This window comes from Otolemur garnettii, unplaced genomic scaffold (genome assembly GCF_000181295.1).
Source record: "Otolemur garnettii isolate 467f Iridium unplaced genomic scaffold, OtoGar3 scaffold00023, whole genome shotgun sequence".
Lineage (NCBI taxonomy): Eukaryota > Metazoa > Chordata > Mammalia > Primates > Galagidae > Otolemur > Otolemur garnettii.
In genome coordinates, this window is record NW_003852418.1 from 16,573,865 (window position 1) to 16,582,605 (window position 8,741).

The 8,741-nt window shown below is 44.5% G+C and overlaps 1 pseudogene; it reads left to right on the forward strand.

Annotated features, from left to right (window-relative positions):
- Nucleotides 1-2,010: 2,010 nt before the first annotated feature.
- LOC111721736 lies at nucleotides 2,011-2,440 on the forward strand (annotated as a pseudogene).
- Nucleotides 2,441-8,741: the final 6,301 nt, after the last annotated feature.

Sequence of the window (8,741 nt, forward strand, 5' to 3'; positions counted from 1 at the left end):
AAATACAAACTGTAAGATTTCTATCAGTCCCATAATATTGAAGGATTTTGGTGGGACCACACCTACAGTGCATCGTACAAGGGGTACATGTGAAATTTACTAGGTGTAGAATATAAATGTCTTAACACAATAACTAAGAAAATGCCATGAAGGCTGTGTTGACCAGTTTGATGGAAGCACTTCAGATGGTGTGTAAAATCAGCACATTGTACCCCATGATTGCATTAATGTACACATGTACACAGCTATGATTTATTTTAAATATATATACATAGATACATAGATACATAGATAGCAGGATTTTCCTTTCTTGCGGGGAATTATCTTGTACCAGGTACATCCAGACTTCTGCACCAGCTTGTGACAACTCTAGCTTGTAGTTTGAGCAACTTACAGTGATAAACCTCTAGCTACAGAGCTTTGCTAATTTCGTGCTTGTCCCTGGGCAAGCCCACCTGGGCTCCCTGTACCTCCATCTGGAACGGAGCACCTACTTTAAATCACAGCACTAACTACAATTAGTAACTAAACAACAGTGGGAAATTACTTGCCCTCTCAAGACCTGTTTCTCTACCTAGAAAATGGGGGTAACAATAGTAGGGCTGTTATGAAGACTAAAGGAATAGATGAACACTAAGCACCATGTCAGGCATTCATTTGTTGGACAAATATTTATTGAGCACCTACTATGTGCTAGGTGCTGCCTGAGGAAGTAGCAGTACGGATAAAACCCCTTCCCTGATTGACCTCATGAGCTTTAGGCAAGAGAGTCTTTGCGCCTCCAGAAATCATCTACACAGCTGTGTTTGCTCAGGTGCATTTTTACGGGCTGGGATTCGTAATTTCCATTACATATATTACATCTTGTACATTCGATTTAGGGAAGACAGACCATAAAAATAATAAATTGGCAAATTATACAACGTTAGAAGGTTGGAGAGTTCACTGAAAAAAATTAAACAAGACAAGAAGAATCAGGCTGCTGGTTAGCAACAGGGATTACGATTTTGATAAGATGGAAAAGACGACTTGGAGGAGGTAACGTTTTAGGAAGCAGCTGAAGATAAGGCGGGTGTGAGTGAGCTGTGGGGCTCTCTAGAGAAAGGATATTCCAGGCGGTGGGAAATGGCCAGTGCAAAGGTCCTGAGGAAGGAGAATGCCTGAAATACTCGAGAACAGACGAGAGGTGAGGGGATTAGACATGGTCAATATTAATATATTTTGAAGGTAGAATCAGGGCAATTTAATGATTTGGGTCACGAGAGAAAGGGGAGGCAGGAGTGATTCCAAGGTTCTTGTCTTGAACAAGTGGAAGGATGACACTGCCCTTTCCTGGGTCATTGTGCCGACCAGCCCACTCTATTACTTCATCACGAAAATCTCCAGGACTTGACCTGGACCCTCGCCTACTGGCAAGGCTGGTGGCTGGTCCTCCACAGCACCCTCCGCTCAGTGTTTGCCAGTTAACCTCAGTCCCTCAGCCTGGAGACCACGCCTGGGGTAATCCATCAATGGGATGTACTGAGGACCCTTCACTCCATGTTCATTTCTGGGCTAAGTTGGCTCAAATTAGACACAGAGAGATTGAAGAGATTTGCCAAGGCCTCATCACAAGTCAGAGCTGGGGCTTCAGCTTGTGAAAATGCACCTGATTGGCACAAAGGAAGCCTGCTCCTCTGATATGGAAGGCCATAAGCTCCTGGGGATCCTGGACCACTCTAAGAACCTAATGGGAATTATGGATCCCATGCCCCAAAAACACATCTGGGCAGACCCAGCTACAGAGGTGATTTCTGGGGGTTCACAGACTCTCCCATTCATCATCTGTAAACCTGTTTAGGAACCCTGGGCCACAAAACTTTCCCTAGATAAAATTTTGAAAATAACTAAAGTGTTCTCTAGATACATTTGTTTTTATTTTGAATAGATGGTAGATAAACATGGTCAAAAGGCAAACACTAAACTGAAGGGGAACAGGGCTACTCGGCTCCGTTCTCGGCTAGTGGGGCCATCGGGACACACGGGCCGGACATGACAGTGGTGGGGACAGGCGCGTCCCTGGCACTCCCCGCTCTGCCGCCCCTGCTGCTCTTGGCAGAACGTAGATGTACAGCCGCCAGCTGCCTCCACCAAGTGGCTCCCTATCTGGGGCACCTGCGTGGCTCCGGCCTCTTCATCTTTTCTCTCACTGCCTTCAAGAATCTGGAGACCCTTGTCTTTGGCAAAGGATTCCAAGCAAAAATTTTCCTTGAGCTTCTCCTCTGCCTCCTCTTGGCTCTCTTTGCCTCTGGCCCCATCCACCGAGTCTGTGTGACCACCTGCTTCATCTTCTCTGTGGGTGGTGTGTACTACGTCAACAAGATCTCTTCCCTCTGTACAGGCAGCAGCTCCAGTCCTCACAGCAGCCAAGGTCACAGGCAAAGGCAAGAAGAGAAACTAACCTTGAATGTTTATAAAGTTGATTCTTTTAGAAAAAAAAGAAGGAAGGAAGGAAGGAAAGAGAAAGAGAGAGAGAGAAAGACTGGGTGCAGTGGCTCACGCCAGTAATCCTAGCACTCTGGGAGACCGAGGCAAGTGGATTGCCTGAGCTCAGGAGTTCAAGAGCAGCCTGAGCACAAGTCAGACCTCATCTCTCCTAAAAATAGAAAAAAGCAGCTGGACATAGGGTGGTGCCTATGGCTCAAAGGAGTGGGGCACTGGCCTCATATGCTGGAGGTGGCGGGTTCAAACCCAGCCACTGCAAAACTGCAAAAAAAAAAAAAAAATAGCTGGACATAGTAGCACATACCTGTAGTCCCAGCTATTCTGGAGGCTGAGACAAGAGGATCACTCAAACTTAAGAGTTTGAGGTTGCTATAGGCTATGACACCAGGGCACTCTACCCAGGGTGACAGAGTGAGACTCTGTCTCACAAAATACAAATAAAAAACATATATAAAGAAAATGCTGCTGGGCGGTCCATTTCTATCTTGTAGCACGTGTGTTCACCTAAGCAGATGCCTCGATCCCTAACAGACCCTTCTACAGACATGCAGAGACAGGGGTGTGAGTCTTCCCACGCAGAGGCAGCAGACCTCACTTGCTAACCACCTCTGGGTTTGTCTCGCCAAACATGCCGTCCACCCTGGAGCTCGCTCCTTAGCAGAGTCTGGAGGCTGCTGCCGCCCTCAACAGGGCTCACTGCCCTTGCCTTGCAGAGCTGGCTCTTCCTGACAAATACAGAGAGATCTTTTCATCTTTGCCAGTAAGGAAAATATCACAGAAAATAACCTTGAACATCACTGTTCACGTTCATTTGGGAATATAAGTGCAACAAAATCTTCCAGAAGTGGGATTGTGGGTCCCAAGGACATGTACGTTTTACTTTTAATGGATTTTCCAAATTGCCCTCCAAAGGATTTCTACCAGGTTACATTTCCACCAACAAAATCACCAAATATTTTAATCACATTACTATATATTTCGCAGAACTGGAACTATTAAACTTCTTATTTAAAAAAATAAAGAAATCCTCCCTTAACAAAATGTCTCCTGGCTTTTCTTGAATAGTCCAAGTTCATTCCATAAATCATTCTCTCAATTAAAAACAAACAATTTAACTCACATGCTCACGTTTAGCTCAGACCAAAAAGCAAAGGCAGGAATGCCGATAAGCCCCCAGAGTGCCTTTCTGATAACGCAGAGCTCTTTCTTGATAACCACCCCTCTGTCCCAGTATTAATGTATGGATACCCCATATATAATGTCTTGTTACCACTGAAGTTTGATTCCATCCCAAAGGAACTTCATATGAACAACCCAGAACAGAGAGAAAAATTCAAAAAGACCACAATCCCCAGGGAAATAAAAAAAAATGTCAAGGCCGGAATCCATTCTCATTTCAATTAGTTCCAGTGAAGACCTATTGAATTATAATTTCCAGTGTTGCCAAAGCAAGTCCTCATTAAGGCAAAGGAGCCGAGGCCGCACCCTGCTGTTTTCCCTTCTCTGTGAGCAGAATATCCCATGCCTTCTCAATTGGACACACGGTACCAAGAACATTTAAGAACGAACAAGAAATTGCATTAAAGAAAGTGAATTGGGGAGAAAAATTAATTTGAGCCTGGACGTATCAGCCAAGATTCTGCCCATGAGTGGCAAGGGAATGACTATTCAACTCCGGCTGGCTTCAGAAGGGATGCCACAGCCACAGAGCATTCTGAAGGTAGGAACTGCCACAAAATTTGACAGTTTAGAATGCTTAGTAAATTGATGCTCAGGTTTTTTTAAATTATTTTTAAAAGAAAAAATGAAGCACTAATGCATATTACAACACGAGTGTCACTTGAAAGCATCAGGCTAACAAAAAGGGGCGGTAAAGTGTCACAAAGTATTGGTCATTGTATGTGCAGGTACATCTGTAACAGCAGGGGGAGTGAAGGGCACTTAGGACCAAGGGCAGATCAAGGCCATGGGCATGACCATTAATTGGTGCAGGGTTTCTTTTTAAAAGAATAATAACATTCTTTTTTTCTTTTTCTTTTTTTATGAGACAGAGTCTTACTGTCACCCTGGGCAGAGTGCCACAGCATTATAACTCACAGCAACCTCTTCAAAATCTCAGGCTCAAGCAATCTTCTTGCTTTAGCCTCCCTCATAATTGCGACTAAAGGTATGCACTGCCACGCCCAGCTAGTGTTTCTATTTTTAGTTGAGACAGGGTCTCGCTCTTGCTCAGGCTGGTCTAGAACTCCTGAGCTCAAGCAACTCACTCCTCCTCAGCTTCTCAGAGTGCCAGGATTACAGGCATAAGCCACCATGCCCAGCCAACAAAAATGTTCGAATTGAGGTGATGGTTACAGAACTCTGTGAACATGCTAAAAACCACTAGATTGGCTCAGTGCCCATAGCACAGTGGTTATAGTGCCAGCTACATACACCAAGGCTAGCGGGTTCAAACCTGGCCCGGACCAGCTAAACAACAATGACAACTACAACAAAAAATAGGCGTGGGGTGGGTACCTGTAGTCCCAGCTACTTGGAAGGCTGAGGCAAGAGAATCGCTTAAACCCAAGAGTTGGGTTTAAGGTTGCTGTGAGCTGTGATGTCACAGCACTCTACCAAGGGCAACATAGTGAAACTCTGTCTCAAAAAAATAAAAATAAAAACCACTAGATTGTACACTCCAAATGGGCGAATGTATGATAGGTAAATTATATCTCGATGAAGCTGATAAAAACAAACATAAAATAATGAGCTTACGAAAGGATTATGACCCAGAGCCTCTGGGAAAGAACTCAGCCTGGCTAACATCTTGAATTCAGCTTGTGAATTCAGACCCTGGTCACGCTGCACCAGACTTCTGAACTATAGAACTGTGAGCGAACAAATGGATGTGGTTATAAACCCCTAAGCTTGCAGTAATTTGTTCCACAGCAATAGAAAACTCACACACGTGCCTTTGAGCAGCAGGAGAGATTTCCAGATGGTTCTGTGAATCTGTGAGTTTCCAGTTTGCAGAGGAAGAGATGATGCCTATTGATCAGAACAAGCCTGGGAGGAGATAGCCTCCTTCAAATTACTGAAGTCAATGAAAATGAGGCATGCACTGGAAGGCAGCCACCACAAACAGGATGAAAACTGAAACTGTGGAGCCACACAGCTGGGCAGAAGGCACGAGGAAAATTACAAACTCAGACGTGCTACGGCACAGAAAATCCATATATCCCACTGACTGTCTTTCGACTTTAGTTTCCCCTAATGCAAAATTCCTTCCCAAGCCCACAAACCCTGCAAGTTCTTACTCCTGGGACCTCCCTACCCTGATCTCTCCCATTCTCTGCCTCATCAAAACATATTCTTATCTCATTAGCATTTTCCCAGTACCTGGAATATTCTGGTCTCTTTCCCACCTCTGGGCCTTTGCACACACTGTTCCCTTGGTCAAGCTGAAATGTCATTTCTTCTTTTATTAAAAGGTTTCCAAGCAGCCCTCCTTCAGTTCTCAACCCAAAGCCAGTCCCTCCTGCACAGATGCTGTCTCTGCACTTTGCTTCCTGCCCGCATAGGATTCGTGGGATTCACGCAGGTTCATTTTCCTGTTTCCTTATTCACCCTCTGTCTCTATCAATAGCTATAAACACCAGTGGTCACCAGGATCATGTCTGCTTCATTTGATCTTGGCTTCCCCAACTCCCAAAAGATGGTCAGGCCTCAGAAGTCACTCAATAAGTAAAAATGAACAAAGAGAAAGACCAGCAAGGTGGGTAACAGCAGAGATAGGCTCTCTGACTCCCAGACTCACCCTGCCCGTCACCAATCATCAAGGCAAAAATTACATATTAGCCCCACTTTACAGATGAAGAAAGTAAGAATAAGAGGGATTGATAAACCATACAGCTTCTTAAAGAGCAGAGCCGAGACTGGAACCCACTGTCATCTAGCTCCCAAACCTGTGTCACAGGATGACATCAAACTAAAAAGCTTTTCCACAACCAAGGATGGGGGGGAATGAGTATAGGGAGACCACAGTTAACAATAGGGTCTGATCTATGACAAAACAGCTGGAAGAAAGGCTCTGAATGACCTCATGAAATAATAAGATATTATCACAAGGTGATAGCAATAATATTATATACCATGGAATACTATGCAGCCCTAAACAAAGATGGAGACTTTACCTCCTTCGTGTTTACATGGATGGAGCTGGAAAATATTCTTCTTAGCAAAGTATCACAAGAATGGAACAAAAAGTATCCAATGTACTCAGCCCTACTATGAAACTAATTTATAGCTTTCATAGGAAAGCTGTAACCCAATTTTAGCCCAAGAATATGGGGAAAGGGGAGAGGGAGGGGAGGGGAAGGGGGAGAATGGGTGGAGGGAGGGAGTTTGGTGGGACCACACCTATGGTTCATCCTATAAGGGTACATGTGAATTTTTCTAAATGTAGAATATAAATGTCTTAACACAATAACTAAGAGGATGCCATGAAGGCTATGCTAACCAGTTTGATGAAAGTATTTCAAATTGTATATAAGCCAGCACACTGTACCCCATGACTGCATTAGTGTACACAGCTATGATTTAATACAAATAATAAGATATTATCACAAGGTGATAGCCACACTAAATTCCCTGATTGGATCATTATGTAACATACATATGTATTGAAATATCAAATTATATAATTACCAGAAAAATTACTCAATACATAAAGAAGAGAAGGCTTCTTGAGAAACCAAGTTTTGTAGGTTCTCAAAGCCTCCAATCTTGGCTCGGTACCTGAACCACAGTGGTTACAGCACCAGCCACATACACTGAGTCTGGCAGGTTCAAAACCAGCCCAAGCCAGCTAAACAACAATGACAACTGCAATAAAAAAATAGTTAGGCATTGTGGCAGGCGCCTGTAGTCCCAGCATTTGGGAGGCTGAGGCAAGAGAATCACTTAAGCCCAAGAGTTTGAGGTTGCTGTGAGCTGTGATGCCACAGCTCTCTACTAAGGGCAACATAATGGGACTTTGTTTCAAAAAAAAAAAAAAAAAAGCCTCCAATCCATGCCCAGCCCATGTAGGTAGAAGACAGTCAGAGAAATCTGGCTAAAAGGAATTGGGGGCAGGTTACGGAGCAGAAGGCAGAGAATGGGTCCTCTTTAGACACAAAGTCCTTCCCCGAAGGCTGTGCACAGCTGCCTCATCACCCTCACTGCTGTGTCTTTTGCACAAACAACAGTGTCCAGTACACGATGGACATTCAATAAACATTTGTTGAAAGAATCAGATATTTAATCTAAGATTTTTAGGAGATTATTGGTATGTGCATAGCAAGGGTCTCACCTTGAGTGGAATTCCAACTAGTAAGAGCGTGCTTGCCAGACTGGTTTCCATTTATTAGGGCTTCTTAACGTGGGCACTACTGTCATTTGGGGCCATCCTGTGACTTGTAGCGTGCTAGCAGCATCCTTGGCCTCTTTTTCCCGATGCCAGTACAACTGCCTCCCCCACCCAGTGGCACCAGCCACATGTTTCCAGGCATTGCCAGAATTACCTTCTCCTTTCTCCCCTGACAACGGGAACCACTGAGTCATCCTCAGCAGAGCCTAAGCCTTATTAAAACATGGTCTGAGACACTCAGAAAACAAGGAACTATCCAACCTTCCCTTTCTGTATAAAACTGATCGACTCTGTTTCAGCAGAAACAAGGGGAGGAATCAGGAGGCCTCTGCAGGGTACCACGAGGCAATTCTGGCTCCAGATACCACCGCGACTGGTGGGAGGCCGTGGAGCTCAATCCTGCAGGGTTCCTGCAGAACCTGCCAAGTGCCGCTTTCCCCGTGTGCGACAATGGTGGCATCTGGATTTGATCTGAAATGAGGCCTCACTATCTTCTCCCACCTGGAGATGCGAAAATAATTTCAGCCTGACTCAAGTTCTGTAACTCCTAAAGCTTCTGGAACGGAAGGTATAAACCATACTTCAAATCACAAAAAGGTGGTGGGGCAAAATACTTCTTTCATCAGAAATACTGCTGCATTAAAGAAAAATAGAGATCAAGGTTTCTCTTACTTTCGGGGTGTTATGAACTAGGAAAAAGCAGCGCAGAGAAACTGCAGACGTGAAAGAATTTTCTAAATGGCACCGGGAAGCCTCTTTGCACTTAGAACCGCATTTCCCCAAGGCAGCTTCTTCCCTGAATTCTCTCTTGTTGAGCAGAATTGATTCCACCTTCCCTAACAAACCACAAGGAACAGCGCGGAATTCA